Source organism: Schistocerca americana, chromosome 4 (genome assembly GCF_021461395.2).
Source record: "Schistocerca americana isolate TAMUIC-IGC-003095 chromosome 4, iqSchAmer2.1, whole genome shotgun sequence".
Taxonomy (NCBI): domain Eukaryota; kingdom Metazoa; phylum Arthropoda; class Insecta; order Orthoptera; family Acrididae; genus Schistocerca; species Schistocerca americana.
This window is the reverse complement of record NC_060122.1, coordinates 226,549,218-226,566,492: the sequence shown is the minus strand read 5'-3', so window position 1 is coordinate 226,566,492 and position 17,275 is coordinate 226,549,218.

The following is a 17,275-nucleotide window of genomic DNA, read 5'->3' as shown; positions in this document are numbered from 1 at the left end:
GGCATGGCCGACTTCCTTCTCAATCCTTCCCTAATCCGATGAGACCGATGACCACGCTGTCTGGTCTCCTTCCCCAAACCAACCAACCAACCAACCAAAGGAAATGCAGTTTCCTGTAAGTGGTCATTCAAGGACAAGGCAATGACTCACTCCCCACCCTCCGTGTATCTGCCTGCCAAACTGGTAAGCAGTAGCAGATCCATTCTTAAAACTTTTCAATCACACCTTTTACAAAAGAATTTCACTCAAAATTACATGGTCCTGTTAAATTTTGCGTGGAAAATATTTATGAAGAATGAGCAAGAACTAAATGCACTCCACAGCTAATCAAGACTTCATATAGGTGTAAACTGAGTGTTTTTGAGTGGTATAGCAAATATTGAGCTGAAAGGTGTAATGCTAAATAAATATTTTAAACAGTGCACAAACTCAGATGACTTGCATAATGAGCATATATACAAAACAGAAACATTCACAAGGAGAATAACATGTTTATTCTCACAGACAGTCATGGATGAAAAACTACAAGAACATCCATGAACAAAATTTAACAGCAACAAGTTAAATGAAGCCAAGTACTTCTATAGTCCAGTCAAATAGCAGATATACCTTGCAAAAGGTGGGGTAGAAGAGTTTATTTTTTCAACTCATTCATATGGTTGGAAAGATTAGAAAACCGAGTTTTGCCAACAAAATTTCGCTTGGGAAAACTTTCTGCAGTCAAAAAACTTGGAAAATTTCGGCCTTTTTTCAGTTTTTTCACAATATCTCAGTTTTTTTGCTCCTATCGCTTTAATGTCTATTTTCTTTTTTAAAGAGCACAAAATTCTCTACAAATTTGATTCTTGCCATTTTTTTCTACTCCCAATATCTAAGGCGCTACAGCGCCTCAAAAAATGCCAATTTTTCAAATTTTGAGCATAGTGGCAAGATACCTTATTTTTGAGCACTATTTTTTCAGTTTCTGTTTGTGTAGTATAGATACATTATACATCATGTTATATGTTGGAATTTACCACCTCACTTTCAGGTATTCAATTTCTCTGCATACAACAAGAGGATTGCTGGGCACCCAACTATTGTGATTCTTACATCACTATCTGAAGTTCACTATGGGCCACCTCAGCCCTGGTATTTGTAAAACTATAAACATAAAAATATATCATTAAGACACACACAAACACACACACACACACACACACACACACACACACACACACAAGATAAATTGCCTCAGGAAACTGAACTATTATTAGCTGCAATAGGCAACCTAATTAGGTAGTTAATTATTCTTGTGTATAAAAGCCACACAGTTGACATTAAAAATAAGTAGCTTTATTACAATTAAAATGCATTGTCAGTTACTAAAAAATGTTGACAGTTCTGGGTGTGTAATACTTGTAATATCACACTTTAGCGCACTTGAGACAGATATGAGCATCACTTCCAACGTTTTGATGGGCTAGGTTCCTCAGTGTCACCAGAAATACCTTGAGTTATGGATTCAGGATCTGTACATAGAGTTAATCCCAGATTGACCTTTTCTTTAAACAGCAAGTCAGCCTCAGCAAGTTTGATGATTTCGTCAGCGGATTCCTCAACATCTTCCATAACATCTTCTTCACTGTCTTCATATAAAAATTTTGGCACATTTTCACAGTTGACCCCAATACATTTCTTGCAAATTGAAGAAAATTTCAAACCCGCTTTTCTGCAGGAGCATGCTCCACCACAGTTCAGCTTGCATGAACATGAAACAATGTGAAGAAGTGCTTCAGTTGCTGGATATTGGCTCATTACAACGGGTATTGGACCGTGGTCACTGTGATTCCAGCCCCATTTCTCAGGAGGTTTCCAGTTTCCCACCCTACATTGGACTTGTTGGTAAGCCCACAACGAATGATGTTGTGCAGCTTCTTGTGTAGGTGGCAACCGTGCAAGATTCAGTTTGCTTTTTGTGGTAGACTTGGCGAATAACTGGTACTGCAAATGGTCTAGTGTGTGGGAACTGCTGACACCTCCACTATACAATGTAATAGTAAACTGTTCTCCTGCTGTTATTATTTCTTCACGGGTAGCATGTGGTTTATTGAACATGCAAAGCGCTGAGGTTAGGTGTTCATTTTTCGCAACAATATTGCAGCACGTAATTTTTCCTTGACCAAAAAAAGCTAAAGGCGTGAGTGAACAGAATATATTCACTGTCAAACTTGTAAGATGCAATGGAAAACCGCTTGTCTTCTGCATTTCCTCTTCCTGGCTTTAAGAAAAATGAGTTTTCAATGCCTTGCCCCAAACTGGTCATGAGCACAAGCAGGTCAACATCTTCTCCTACAATCACAACACTTCCAAAATCTGTGGTTCTTGAAATGGCAGATGTTACAATCATAACGTCACCGTCTTCCTGTGCCTGGTGCACTTCAATGCTACATTCCATAAATTCCTTTTTAAGAAGTGTGATCAAATGCATCTTGTTTCGTTCATTGTACAAGAACTTGTCCTGAGGGACTTGGTCCACCATCTCTGATTCAACCACAACGTCAACCAAAGAATGTTTCCTGGACCTACGAATCCTCTGAGCTTTCTTTGTGCTACATTTGTCTCCCTCACATGGATACTCATCAAATACAATAGCAAATTGAGATCCAAAATGACGTTGCAGGTAAGAAACATAGCTTTGGGCTATTGACTTGAAGCAAACATTTCGAGTCCAAGTCACTTTGTGGGTAAGGTACCCTCCATCAACGACAAAAAATTTACTTGGTCCACCTGACTTCACATCTTCCACTGGAACGAAGGCATTGTAGAATGAAGATTTTGTTCCTTGTCGCATGCCTTTTTCTGAGAATAGGGACATTGGGTAAGGAGAAAGTTCATATTTCAGAAAGGCTTTTAACTCTTCTTCACTTTGTTTCATTAAACAAATCCTTTAGAAAAGAGTTAAAGGATCAACAGGAGTAATTTTAGAGCTCCCAGCTTTTACAGAATTGAACGCAGAAAGGAGAGTCACAACTTTATCTTTTCTGTGGAACTTTTCATCGTGGAAATTGTCACCAACTATTCTTTTCATTCCTTTTTCCCCCTCTTTGTGACACATATGACAATTAACATCCTCTGTTCCGACAACACCACTGCTGATAGACATTATAAAATCACTTTCAGGAAAGGGAGGGTGCACTGAAAACCAATCATGCAGCTTACGCAAGTCTATGCCCTCTCATTTGATGCGACAACTTCTGGCATCTACATGCTGTTCTGGTGTTACTGTGCTCACTTCGCAATATGACTCAATTTCTTCACAAATGTTCTGCATGTGAATCACACCCAATGTCCATCTGGTTAATACACTATCCGTAATTCCTCGGCCAGAAGTAAGTCCTCCAGAACTCTTCATGGTTCTCATCAATGTTTGTTCTATAGTCATGTCAGAAGGAACCCCTGACCAATACTTTTCTGATCGCCGGATTGTAAAATGTCCTTTCGTTGTGAACTTCTCATATTTTGATAAATCCATTTTTTCCTGGAGTCTGAACATATCCTGTAAGTAGAGGTGGCCACTTTTAGCGTACATAAAATGTCCAGCTGAATGGAAGTAGGGAGGCATTTTTCGCACGCTTTCAAGATGGTTTCCAATTGCCTGATTGATCTGCTTCAATAATTTGTTTCATGAGAGTGACCATATTGTAGTACTGAACCCATAATTTTGCAGTGGGTCCCTTACTTTCAATTGTTTTCAGGGCAGTTATAAGTTTTTTTGTGACTTGTTCCCTGAGAACACTGATATCCTGGCCAACTGACAGTTCTGACTCACCACAAGGAGAAGACAAGTCATTCAATGTCCCATGTTAATCTTCTGTTAGCTCAATGTGATCCCACACTTGACAGGCCAAAGCAAGGTGACACAATAAATGCGCTCGCACAGCCCTGGAATATGCATGTCCTAACAAAATCTTTTCAATGTTGTTTTCAGCGAATATTACACCAAATAAGTCCTTTAATCCACTTCCACCCATTATCATACCGATAAATCCCATGAACGACATAAGGAAATGGAAACCTCCAAGTTGGACCTCCACATTATGAAATTCAGCAAGGTCAATCTCCACAATATCCCTTGCCTTCCAATACAGAGGCAGATCAAATGTGACAAAGCATGTAGTCTGATTATGTCTTTTACATGCATCTCTAGCTATAATCAGAGCAGTATATATACGGTGTCATAATGGGTTGTTGATGAATTAAGAAATGGAAGACACTTTATTTTAGAACGTTCATATTCTTTGCCTGCCGTCAAGTGTTCCATGTAACCATTCCATCCTGAAACAACTGCATTCTGAGACCATTTCCAATATAACCACGTAATTTCCGCTGTTGAGATGACGATCTCACCTTTTGCAGGAGCAATTATGTCAAAATCTTCAATTTTTATAGCCTACAGCCCTCCAACTTGCGTTCTGTGGAATGTGTGTATGTCATTTTTTCCGGCTTCACTAACAAGTTGAGCTGAGGGACGATGATTCAACTTTTTAATATTTTTCTGAGTAAGCAATCCATCATGAGGAGTAACACACATACCTCCCATTGCATGAAAAGTACCAGTTCCATCTAGGTTGTTTACATTGAAATCTGGATTAGCAAACACAAATTGGCAAAATGCATCACTTCGTTGCCTTTCGTCGTCAAGCTGAAGGATTGAAGACACTTCCAATAGGGCAGCTTCCATATAAGATGCTGCAAAGCCTAGGGAAGACAAAACCTGGATGAGTTGCTTTGAGCCAAACTTCTGGTACAAGTATGCACTAATAGCAGTCAAAAGTGATGAAATAAATGAATGTGGCCTCACAGCATTTATGAGTGCATGAGCAAGAGAAACACATATTTTCCCCCATTTTCTGGGAGACCGCTTGTGTTTCAAAATTATAGTTCCAAAGAGCAACCTTACAGACTCTGGTATGCAGACTCTACATCACATAAAAAATTATCAGAGGGAGGGTACTGTTTTACATCATACACTACTGATCTTATATTGTCTAATATGATATTTGCAGCTGCTTTGACGATTCGTAGTCTTTCTTGCTGAGGATCTGAATTTCTTTTGGTGTACCAATTTTCACTGAGTAGTTGGTGCCCAACATTCTTTAAACATACGACTGCTGGCTTTGAAGCTGTTTCAGCTATCAACACATCGTCACCATATTTCTGGAAAAGGCGAGCCTTGACAATTCGAATATAAGGACGAGTTGATCTGGGTATTTGCTCTAACAGATTGTCCATAGAAAACTGACATTCTTCCGTATTAGTTTCCAGGTAGGCAAATATAGCCTCCATGCCTTCATCTACTTGTGTTGCAGGTCGGTAACCTCATTTCTGTCCAGTAGCTGAAACACGGTGAAAGAACTTTCTGTAGCAAAATCTGTGGTACCGCCCATCTGCAACAACCAAATCATTTACATTTTGAATCCGCTGTATCACTTGTTGACCAAATTCATCACCACGTTGTTTAGCCTGTTCTAATACTGTAGATTGCACTTCCAATTTCATTACTTTGTAAACAAAATTTCGTTTGGCATATGGGAATCTTAACTGCTTGGTTAAAAAGTCATCAGAATTCCCTTTTGCACATAAGAAGCATTTCTCTTTGAAATTGAACTGACCTTTTTCCTGCGACCGATGTAGCATGCCTGTTGGTTCCTGAGGATGTTGAAGGCTAGCTGCTATCATTCTCTCATTAAAGGTCTTCTTGTAGCATGCTTCATGCACCATCACTTCACTGAGCGTTTTCAAAAAACGGGTGTGAGCAGACTCCCTGCGTTTAGCACTACAATCGATAAGTGTGCTCAGTCCTTTCTCTTTCACATTGCATCCACCACTCACCACAGTTTTTTCGCAAATGAAACACAAATTCATGTCAGACATACTCATTTTCAGCACCACAACAAATACTGAATGGAAGCGACTCCAAACTGTAGGACCGTTATTGTTGTGTGCTAATAGCTGTCAGCGCGCTGTGAACAATCACCAGAGATAATCGCCTTCCACCCGCCAAAGAATAAATACGCTTTTGTCCGCTAAAGAACAATTCCTACATACTTTTTCTTATAACTGATCATTAACGTCAATCAACTGTAGAAAATGTACGGCACCTGCATGCAATCGTATTACATATTGTAACATAAATAAACTTCACGTAATCCAATGTGAATGTGTTGTGGAGTTCCATTTGTGCCAAGTTTATTCTCCAGGCTTATTGTGTGTTTGTACACTGGCATGCTGTGAGCTCTATCTGCAACAGCATTGAAGCACTATGCCTTGCCGACGTGTCTATCGTCAACGCCGCCACCGCATGCCAGTGCACAAACACATAATAAGCCTGGAGAATAAACTTGGCACAAATGGAACTGCACAACATATGATGCCGTTTGTCCTGGCCTTGCAGCAGAGTGAGATGCTAAATTCCAATGAATAACATGATGAGTAATATGTTTATACTACACAAATAAAAACTGAAATAACAGTGTTCAAAAATTAGGTAATTTGCCACTTTACTCGAAATTTGAAAAATTGGTATTTTTTGACACGCTGTAGTGCCTTAGATATTGGGAGTAGAAAAAAATGGTAAGAATCAAATTTGTAGAGAATTTTGTGCTCTTTAAAAAAGAAAATAGACGTCAAAGCGATAGGAGCAAATGAAACTGAGATATTGTGAAAAAACTGAAAAAAGTCCGACATTTTCGAAGTTTTTTGACTGCAGAAAGTTTTCCCAAGAGAAATTTTGTTGGCAAAACTTGTTTTTCTAACCTTTCCAACAATATGAACGAGTTTAAAAAATAAAATCTTCTACCCCACCTTTTGCAAGGTACAGGCTTTTTTTCTGACAGTTTCATTGGACTACTATGTTTGAAGTAATATGTGACTGCAGAAAGCAGAGTGTTTGACAAACAAAATATGGCCATAATTCCGTCTTGCAATTATGGAGGGTGGGACAGTGGCTGGTCAATGAACTGTAAAAATATTATTCCAACAGCTGTTATTTTTATAACTTTTTATTTGGGTTACCAACTTAGACACAGTAGAGTTATCCTCAGGCCCTGTCACATGAATGACAACAACCATCTAGTCACACTAGTATGTAATAGGAAACCAATATCTGCACCTGTTTTACATAGAAGACTTCATGGACAAAACCATTGTGCACAGCAACTGTATATTATTATAAGGAAGGATAGAAATACAGCAATCAGTTGCACTTCCATTACTTTTTATTTATCCTTGCATATCCAGATTACAGATGTAAACAGCCATCTCCAGTGCATTTAATTGAGCTATAATCCAACAGACTTCTAGCAATATGTGCCAACACATGACATTACTTGTGTACAGGCAGGGGAAAGAAAAGAAAGAAAGCCAACGGGAATGTGACAGTTTCTGCAAAAGATTGTTGAACTTGATGAAACCTGGATGTAAGGTTCTCAGCCACAGTTGAAGTCTCAGTCATCACTGTGGAAAAGTTCTGACCCTTCATGCTAGAAAAAATTTTGCCACCAACTATCAGAGGTGAGCATGATGATGATTTTATGTCTGACATGAATGGAGTTATAGCTACAAATACAGTATCCCATGTGATGTCTGTAACAGGCACGTACTATAGCCTCTTTCTGCAAAATGTCTTGCATTTGACAATTCTTCAAAGAAGACCTGACATGCTTGCAGCTGTTGTCCTCACTTTGCACAATAATACAAGACTACATACTGATCTGGGGAAATGCTCGATAAATCATTTCCCAAACTGAAGGAACAACTACATAGAAAATATTTTTGATACAATTGATGAAGCTTCCAGTGAGGTGGCCTGAGTGATCAGACAGCTCAACAGTGAAGGTGCCCTATCCAAAATACAGAAGTTGCCAAATTTTGGGAAGAACAGGAATTATACTGAGGGCATGTAAAGGTATTTTGTAAACTAAATTGTTTTCTTCAGTTCTATCTTACAGTGTGCAGAACTTTTGAAATAACCCTCATATTTAAAAAAAATCCTATTTTTTAATAGGTTGATACGTACAAATACTAAAAATCCAGGATAGAATAACACAATACGAAAAGGATAGTGTGCTACTTGCCACTTGGAAGAGGTATTGACTGCAGACAGACACATTGAAAAAAAGAGTGGTAGATATTGTTAGAAATCAGACTAAGTCCTTCATCAGATGCAGACAAAACAAATTCACACATACTTAACTCACACACACGTGGTCACTGCTTTTTCTGAGTGCTAAGGTCTGACTGAGACTGCATGTAAGGTGAGCAGAAGTATTTTGTGGAGCATCTTACACTACCTGTCCCAGCAAAGGACGCTGCCCACACCTGTACCCCAACTACCTGTCCCAGCAAAGCTGGTTGCCCACACATGTGCAGTTGCACAAGTTTCTTGTTTCTCATTTACTGTGACTAACACACCACCTACATTTCCTATTGGCCTATCCTTTTGATATACATATTGGTTTACACCAAAGTTCTCATTGTTGTTAATTTTGGGTTATAACTAACCCACTGTATCTAGTAACATATGAGATCCAGTGGTTCTTAGGACTGCTTGAAACTCTGTGTCTTTGTTGTGAAGGCTCAGCTACTGCTCACAAGGGGACGTGATAGGGGACATTTCTGTGAGTCTTATACTAATACAATTGAGTCTCCTAAAGCTTTCATTGTCTGGACTGAACGGAGACTTGCCTGAACCAAGAAACCACTGTGTGCATTCAGCACACACCTAGCCACCTGGATAACAGCTCCTTATGTGTAGTGCACCCCCAGGCTCATTTAGGGGAACCCTAAAATTCTCCATACTGTGTTGTAAGTCCAGGAATTCGTAGCCTAGCTTGTCACAGAATTTCAAAGTCTCTACTTCAAGCCTTCTGCTTAGCTCACAACCAGAGGATTCAATCAGTCCTGGGGACAATATTACAGATAGCGAACTTAGTTGAAACTCTAAGAGCATGGCTGGCCTTCTCAATGCTTTCTGCAAGTCACTAAAATGCTACAAGTATGATATTAGAACCCATATGGCAGGCATCATTCATTTCAGTGCGCACCACAATTTGTAGTTACCTGCACCTTGTCCCCTTTAAATGTGAAATGTGATTTGTTTGTTCATTGCTGGAATGATCCAGTGACCATACAACAGGCATAATTCATTTCAATGAGCACCACCATTTGCAGTAGTTTGCACCCTGTTCTCTTGAAATGTGGTTTTTCACCATGTGACAATTTTCAAATCATTTGATATGATGTAAAGATTTACAGTGAGAACACTTTTAAGAGGAATAAAAATATTAACATTTTTATACACTTTTACACACACACACACACACACACGCACACACACACACACACACACACACACACACACACACACACACACACACAAACACATACACTTGCATGTGAGGCATCAGGCGCATTTTCTCTGGTGTTTCAGCAGGTATTTAGGTATTTGCAATTTAGTTTGTAGTGTAGCTGACTCAAATCAAACAACTATAGTCCATCATGTGATGCCCAATGTTGACAGAAAGCATCAGTTTTTTTCCATGTTACAAACAAAATTATTTTTTAATTGAAATTTTAATTATGCATTTGATACAGTGGTTCCAAATTAGTCTAGTGCAATACTCGATTCACCAGTATGCATTTACAGTGACATTAAAACACGGTAAATAACCGGTACTCTAGCAGTGACTGGGCAGTGCTGCTGCATGATGGTAGCAGTTGGCACGGACCAGGGTGGCACATGAGTTGCTGCTGGAGTTGGGTCACTCTTAATTGTTTTACTGTCTCTGTTAATACATATCGATAAAACAAATATTGCAGTAGACTAATTTGCCACTATTCTATCGAATGCGCACATAAAATTCCACTTTAAAGATCATTTGGTTTGTAATGGGAAACAAACCGAGTGAAAGGCACCTGGTCTGTGTGTATGTTTCTACTGTGAAACTGTACTCAATGAATTCAAAGTAGCAGTGGTAGACTGTCTTTTGGTGTCTATGTGTAGCCTTAAGAACTTCACAGGTTTTCTTCTGTGTTATTGTGATCATTGCAAGTTATTTTTATTTTAGTCCATTCTACTGGCTTAGTTTAATTTGTGTCATTTTGGTTTTAGATAGATTTGGTTTTAGTCCATCTTGATGAATCCAAGACTCAAGCTCTTCTTAAGTATTTTGGACACTGGAATTCTTTTAGGCACTATTTTCAGTTAGAACAGATTCAACATGTTCGAAACACTGATGATTAATAGACCCCTACTCTTTTGCACTTGTTTCCCCCTGGCGCAGGACATAGTAGACTACACAATGGGTGAAGTGTATCTCACTAGCTCAGTTTTGGTGGGAGACACCACCTCATACTTGTTGGTTAGGGGGATATACACTGAATTCTCCCTGGTCCATGCCTGCCCTGTGCGTAGTATATAAACCTACCATTGACACACTACTGACAGTCAAGTGCACAGGCAGTTTTAGATTCTGCACTTTTGAGGAGACAGTATTAAAGTTGTGCCCTACTAGTGGTCAACTCTCCTCTTGGCCACAGTCTCACAATGACCATTAATTTGGGTGTATAGATGGTTGATAATCATGAACGTATAAAAGACTCAAGAGGTTATACAAGTGGTGGGACATGATATGTCTGATAAGACATTGGTCTGAAGGGACTAGAATAGGATGTTGTGAGTGGATTCATAGGACAGTCTTCAACATAGGTATTCCAGAAGAGTGTGGCCCATGTAGTGGGGTTCATGAGCAGGATGTTGCATAAGGGTGGAATTATGGTATTTTATAGATTGGATAAACAGTAAAGTATTACTTTTTGTGGGATGGGAAAGTTTTCAGGTAGGATGCACCTTGGAATGAGAGAGAGATGTATTTGAGGGAGAGGTTGTATATGCCAAAAACCTCCATTCCACTGAAGTCTGGGTCACATCGAAATGGCTCACCTTCAGTCCCACGCCTGAATTCAATCTTAATAGGCTCATCAAAGACCTTGTTCCCCTTCTCTCATTCCCTACTGTGGAAACATTTTTTTGTCATCAACCCTCCTGACCAAATACAACCAATAGCCAACACTGAACCTTGTCACCCTGAGTTCATACCTCCATCCAATTGTGACCCTACATGACTCCTATCACACCAACCTCTGGTCCCCTGGTTCCCTTCCAAGAATTCTGTACTTCCACCTTGACATGCCCTTCCTTTCCTAGATCTTCACCAATAACATTAACTTCTCAGCAGAGGAGAGAATAGTCTTCCATTACCTTAAAGGCAGACACTCACTTAATCATCCCTGTTAGGCAAACATTCCACCACCATCATGATGAGTTATAGTGGTTACCTCATAATAAGTACCCAGCAACAGATTTCCCCCCCCCCCCCCCCCCCCCTGCACATCCAGTTCCTACATACCTCATAAAATCCGTAAACATAACCATTTGGGAGACCCAATTGTAACTTGTTACTTTGCTCCAAAGAATATCAGCTGTTGTTAACCACCATCTCCAACCCAGTGCTTTCAGCCTGGCTTCTCACAACAACGATACAAACCACTTCCTTTTTTGTCTTTCAGGCATTACCATCTGGATCCGTCCTCATAACTGTCGATGCCATCTCCCTGTATACCAATATCCCCCATACCCATGGCTTTCCCATGGGTTCATCATTACAAGTACCAATGTTGTAATGGCTCCAAACACACCACTTCATTCCCTGCACTTTACCATAACTATGGGAAGATACACAAACAAATCTCTGACATGGCTACGAGTAACTAAAAGACACCCTCCTATACCAGCTTGTGTGTGCCCAGTCTAGAGAAAACCTTCCTAGCCACCTTCCTTTGTTTAGTTCAGTTTAATTGATGATATGATCTGCATCAAGGACCAAGACACTGCTCTGTAGTTCGATTTAAACTAGTTGTCACGTGACATCTTAAGCTCCAAAGTTGCATCATTGTTGTGTGAAATACAATCTGCGCATTGCTCTCCATGCATCAGCATCACTTTGAAGCCTCGGTCTTCCACAAAGATCAAGTAAAAAATTGCAAATTCAAAAACAGTGTGGATCTGTATTGTGCATCAGCATGTCAAAAATCTGTTTTGAATTTTAATTGGTGTAGTAAAAGCATTAATTTTTCTGAAACAGAGTAGGTTCCCATTTGTAAACAGCTTTTTACTTACCACTTTGTATCTTAAAAACTAGTGCTGTCACAGCAGTACCTATTTTTTTCCATTGATTGCTAAAATATCTCGCTCGGCAGTGAATATTTTAAACTTTTTGTCCCGCATTGCATTTCTTATATATATGCATGTGAAAATGGCGTTTTTGTGCAGTTTTGTCAGTGTTTAACTTGTTACAAGCACGAAGTTTAAAGTTTCAATTTCCTACAAAAATAATGTAAAAATTCTGGAATTTATGTATAGTCGCTAAGCTCCTCAGTGGTATCTCTAAGTGTTTCGGTGTAACAACAAGCACCAGCATGAAGATCAAGAATGCAAGAGCAGAGAGGGCTGTAGGACGATGTCAGGCAATAGCATGCTGACTAGGACGTCACCATGACAGGAGCGGCCTCTACATGAAGAGAATAAAAGCGACATGCTAGAAAACAGAAACTAGAAGAGCCGTGACTTATGACCTTGTGTGATTAGCTTGCACGGAAATTGTATATTTCGGACACTAATTATTTGCATGTCGCCAATTGCTTGCGACACCACCTTGTACTTATGCAAGTTAAGTATTGTCAGTTCTGTTTCCATAATAAACTCCAGTAATATGATTTGCTTGTATGTTGTCTAAATATCTGAGAAAACAGCTTCCTAGGCACCCTATAAGAGATGAGTGAGCAGTATCCCACACTAAAAATGTCAAAAATATTTTCTTAATTTTAATTACGGCTAATGTTACATTGGTTATTGAACAGAGAGAAATTTTTGAGTCCAGGAAAGTTTCCTTCTTATCATTGCATATCTTGAAAACTATTACACACATGAACTAACATCTTGATGTCCATGCAAAATAAATTATATCGAAAATGCAGTCTAACTTATGATAAGGAGATGATAAGAGATGGCAGAACAGCATTCCACAGTCTCACAGCAGGAAAGAGAAACTGATCAAAATAAAGTCACAAACACAAGGTTTAATGGAGGTAAGATACTCATTGAAGTACACATACACAGACAATGGGAAGATACTGCTTCTGTCAGTTTCAGTGGAACTATCTGCATCACTGCTCATAGTAACGGATATCAAATCTTCGATGCACTGTTGTAACACACCTTTATTGTTCCATGGCTCCTGTATCACTCCTTTCACATAATTCATACCTTTTGCCAGTCTTCTGGTGTCATTTTTTCAGCTGCCTCTTTCAAAAGCTGTTCCACTTTGGTCAACATAAATTTTTTTATTTTCTGTAGCAATATGACATTTAACCTGAACCCAAATCAGTTCTGTTGCATTGAAATAGTAATCTGAGCTCTTTATGCCCATATTGTTTTGTTATGTTATCCACAATGTAAACTGGGTTCTTTGGCCTGTGTTTTGACAGAAGTTCTAATAATTCTGCCCTTGTCAAGTTACTGTTCACAAAAGTTTTGCAGTTCATATCTTAATGGTAGTTGGATGTCTCATTTAAAGTGAATAACAGAAGACAATTAGAAATGAAACCTTTTAAATTTCTTGCATACTCTGCAATTAATTCTTGTTCCTCTGCCAATGGGAGTTGTTGTACTACTGCTGATGGTATCATCTTTCCAGCCTTTTTTTTAAACTGTGTCCCACATTCACCCATGTTTCATCAAGCCAAATGATATCATCAAAACTTGTCCCAACTAGTTCCCTAAGAAAGCAGAATCACCAGGCTGCAATATCTTGGTGTTCCATTAATAACTTTCGGCCTGAATTGATTTATACCAGAATCCTAAATTTTTCATGACTCGTAACAAGGATGATTTACTATCCTGAAATAGGTCTGCTGTTACAAGGACAGCATGTAGCTTTGAGCATTGCATACTCCTCCCATGAATAATATGCATATATCTGGTGATGAATTGCATCTTTCTGAAAAGAATCAAGATTTGCAATCTTATTTTTCAGATTCCTCCTCTTCCGAAGTGTCTCCATTTTGGATGACTTGCCAGATTCTTCCTTTGTGAATTTCTCCTTGCAGATTCTTATCACTGATCATTCACTGATTTGTAGAGCAGCTGCAGTTTGATCCACCACTTTATCCAAAGTAGAGACACTCTGGCATCTCACTCTCTCTCAAACTACTCCCTTGTGGAACACAAGAATTCACACAACTGATTGCATATAATCACACTGTATTGGACACTTTTTGAAAGTTTCCCGGAGTGTGCAGCCTCAGTCTGCCCCTCTTTTGACTACTTTCATCACACACTGTAACGCACATGAAGCTGAAAATCTCTCAAATCTCTCACTACAATGGCTGGCTGAGGACTAGCAGGTACAATGCTTTAGGCAGTGCACTAGAAGTGACAGTGCCAAGCTCCCATTGGTGTATTGGTGATGGGAGCTGTGCATCCATCTATCTGTCAAGTGACAAGTAGTTTAAATCCTCCACAGCTGGGTATGCCACTCTCCTGGACACTGGTCTTCATTTGTTTAATGGCTCCTTAAGTACCTGTGTCCATTGGTCTATATCAAACCCACCAACCACAAACAGAATTTCCATTTCAATAGTCATGATCCTTTACACACTAAAATATCTCTATCATACAGTCTGCCCACCCATGGCTAACACATAAACACTGATGATCCATTCCTTGTGCAGTACGCTGACAGTCTTGCTGAGGTTCTTGCAAAACCTAGTCCAGAAACTTATCTCCCATACCACATGCTGATACCTTCAACTATCCACATGGACCAACTGCAGAGGAGCAAACCCCCCCCCCCTCCCCCCCATCCCCACTGGCTCACCAGTCTTTTCAATATCCCTTTCCAGAGCTTCAGGTACTTGCTATTGTGCAAGGAAATGAGGAACATCCTACCCACAATCTTTCAACCCCTACCAAAGTTTATTCCACAGACCATCTAATCTACAGAATATATTGCACCATGCCACTTTTACTCACAATCGACCACTATGGTCGCAGGTTTGGATCTTGCCTCGGGCATGGATGTATGTGATGTCCTTAGGTTAGTTGGGTTTAAGTAGTTCTAAGTCTAGGGGACTGATGACCTCAGATGTTAAGTCCCATAGTGCTCAGAGCCATTTGAACAATTTTGAACTCACAACCACTTGCCACATGGGCCATACCCCTGTGGAAGACCCAAGCATAACATGTGTTATGTTCACTCATCCACCAAATACTATTCCAGTACTGTCACAGGCATATCCTATTCTATCAGACACAAGGCCGCCTGTGAAAGGAATCATATCATACATCAACTTTGATGTAAATAATGTACAACCCTTTTATGTGGGCATGATAACCAACACTCATCCTCTGAAATGAGTAGTCTCTGCCAACCAAATTGTGGTCAACAACACCCTGTTGATCACAACATACAGAACTTCAGTGGCTGCTTCACAACCCATACCACCTGGATCCTCTCCTCCAGTACCAGCTCCTCCAAAATACGTAGATAGAAATTGTCCTTACAACACATGTTTCTACCCCGCAATCCTCCTGTCCTCAGTCTCCACTAGTCTATGTTCCTCACCCACCTCTATCTATGTCCACATGACCCACTTCACTCATTCTACAATCATATCCCTCTGCTCTGCAAACTCCCTCTTCTTATGTTCTACCTCTCCCTCTCAGCCCACTGACATCGTGGTACGCTATACACAACTCCCTTTATCTGTTTGAGAATGAGCTCACTAGTGCAACAAACGTATTTGTGCACTTGTTTCCTTTCCCTCCCAGCTATCAGTCGCCCTTCCTGCCAACCTTCCATCCCTCTCCCAGCTGCCTTTCTCCCCTATGCCACTACACACCATACAACCCGTCACCCCAGAGAAGGACATCATCCAAAAGCTTAGCAATGTTTTCAGTCTTGTTCACACATGTGTTAACCAAATTACACTGGCTTCAAAAAAGTGAAGCACCCAAAACACGTTTCCTGTCTATGTAATTTTCTACTTGTACACACCAACTGATGAGAATGAGCGTTATTAAAGTTGCAAATGTATGTGATAGGTATAATAGCCACCAGAGTGCAATAGGATTGTTCATGTGTAGTGTTCTTATTACGCCAGGTACAACACATAAGGGGCATGAACAGCATCAGAGATTGAGTGATCACTGTGAAGGACACAGAGGAGCTGCATGCTCATGTGCGACAGTTTTACCAGCACCTAACAGAGTTTGAAAGCAGTCTCATTGTGGGTCTCCATTTGGACTGATGGAATCATGCAATATCCAGATTTGTGGGGCATTTGGATGTGACATTGAGCAACTGCTGGACTGCATGGAAACATAAGGGCAGGTATACTTGTCATCCAGGTTCCAGTTGGCCATGTCTGACCACCACAAGTGAGAATTGCTTTATTGAGTGCAGAACAAATAGTAACCCCATCACTTCTAGACCTGCCATCCAAGAACAAGTAATGGACTCCCTGTAATATTCTGTATCATCCCACACCATTGCTTGGATATTAACAACTACTGGATTAGGGAATTACTGTTGCACATAGGCTGCAATTAACACCACAACATAAACAACTGGATTTTTAGTGATGCCACAGCAGAAAACCGCAGACTGCTGTTGAATGGCATTGCATAGTGTTCAATGATGAATCATGATTGTACACTATCCCTGGTGACCATTGTTGGCAAGTATGGAAATGACCTATGCTCTGGAAAGAGGTCTCATTCTTCCAATGTTTTGGGGAGCCAGCAATGATACTCCTGGCATCATGGTGTGAGTAAACATTGGTATGACTTCAAGTCGCAGCTAGTAGAGATTTACAGAACTCTGAAGACACAGTGGTACATCAGAGACATCCTGCATTCTCATGTGTTTCCTCTCATGCAACAGCACCATGGTGTCATTTTTCAACAGGACAATGCCCATCCACACACAACATGTGTCTCTATGAACTGTCTGCTTGATGCTGATGTTCTCTTGTAGCCATCAAGATCACCATATCTGCCCCAGATAGAACATGTGTGGGACCAACTTGGACGTCAACTCTATCCCAGTGCGGCATAGTCGATAGGCACAGCGCTGACGCTTGCTGTCGACATCACCAAGATCCTCCTTGTTTT